General features: G+C 44.8%; 1 non-coding gene across 1 annotated transcript; it reads right to left on the reverse strand.

The window, feature by feature from the left end:
* Positions 1–391: 391 nt before the first annotated feature.
* Positions 392–465, reverse strand: Trnat-agu (transfer RNA threonine (anticodon AGU)). Its single transcript has one exon. It is a non-coding gene; the product is annotated as a tRNA-Thr (tRNA).
* Positions 466–1,488: the final 1,023 nt, after the last annotated feature.

Genomic DNA, 1,488 nt, shown 5'->3' on the forward strand with positions numbered 1-1,488 from the left:
TTGTATAAACGCAGTGAGCCGGTAAAGCAAGTCTCAAGAATCATTTGCAGATCGATTTATGGTCTCTGCGATTTATGCTCTCTACGAGGTACGCTGACGACAACAAAAATCGTTGCAGTCGAGTCGTCGATGACGACATCGTTCGTCGTCAACCGAATGGGATGCATAGAGGGACACGAGGACACATGTCAAACACAAGATCGAGCGCTTGACAGCTGTAGCAGTAAAAACGAAATAAATCAAGCATAAAAAGGCGAGAAGGCCACTGAAACGAACGCGAAAAAAGAAGGGTCGAAGCTCATCGAACCTTTACCGTTTGCTGTTCTTCGGATCGTGAAATAGTAGCGTAAGAACCGCGAAATAAATATTAATTTTAAAAAAATTGGAACATAGGCACCGGCGAGATTCGAACTCACGATCTCCTGTTTACTAGACAGGCGCTTTAACCAACTAAGCCACGGCGCCACTGCCACTACATAGAAACCTTGCACGCATCTATCGCGTTTGATATTTAGCAACTACGTTGCAGCTCGCACGCTTTCAGCCTCCCCTGCGGCGGCCAGCCTTGAAAGGCAGCGCACATTTCGGTCCCGTTTTGTACCAAGAGTAATCGAGGATTCTTACGCTATGCTCTACCGGTTCGTTCCATCGCTTCAAACGGGATTTTCACGCCTTCGTCACTCTTTTCCTAGGTTCGTTCCAGCCGTCTCATTATGGGGCAATAAGCTTTCTCGCAAGGAACAAAAAAAAAAAGAACATTACCGTATCCTTGCCGAAATATCAATAATAGACACGCGTTCACATAAATTTCTTGATCTCAGAGGTAGCAGAGAAAAGAACGAGAAGCTTTGGTTTTTCCGTCAACGGTTATTTCTTCACATACGTATATACAATCGATATTTTATTCTCTTGACCCCGGCGTTTCCAAAATGTGTATCTGTATCATTTCAACTGCGCGCATCGGTTAAAAATTAATCGGCACTCCGAGTATCCAAAGGGGAGCTCTGAGGACGAATTCAGAAAGCTTTGCGTTCGTAATTGTCACTTGCCATTGTCCAGCCCCCTTCGTTCATTATATGCCCGACTTCTTGGTTGGCTGGCATTTCTTGTATTTCCAAAGCAATCTCTGTCATGCCTGGGATTAAAATCACAATTCCTTTGGCACCAGGGGATAGCTCCTACATGATTCAGAAACGAGTTAATGATGTTAGAGAACGAATGTTGCATGTCCGTTGATCGTCAACGCGGAATAGCATTTACGCTATGAAACATTAAAAAAATTAAAGGATCCTTGAACAGGCACAGGCGAGATTCGAACTCACGATCTCCACTTTCCTAGACAGAAGGTATAAAGGAGCCACGGCGCCGCTTGAAAGGACACGAGTCCCTCATATTGTCGTTGCTGGTGCAGTATTGCGATAAATGAACTGCCCAATTTCTTAAGGCCTCATTACGTTCCAAAGTACGAGGTTTCAAGTTTCACACGCC

Source organism: Rhipicephalus sanguineus, chromosome 1 (genome assembly GCF_013339695.2).
Source record: "Rhipicephalus sanguineus isolate Rsan-2018 chromosome 1, BIME_Rsan_1.4, whole genome shotgun sequence".
NCBI classification, from domain to species: domain Eukaryota; kingdom Metazoa; phylum Arthropoda; class Arachnida; order Ixodida; family Ixodidae; genus Rhipicephalus; species Rhipicephalus sanguineus.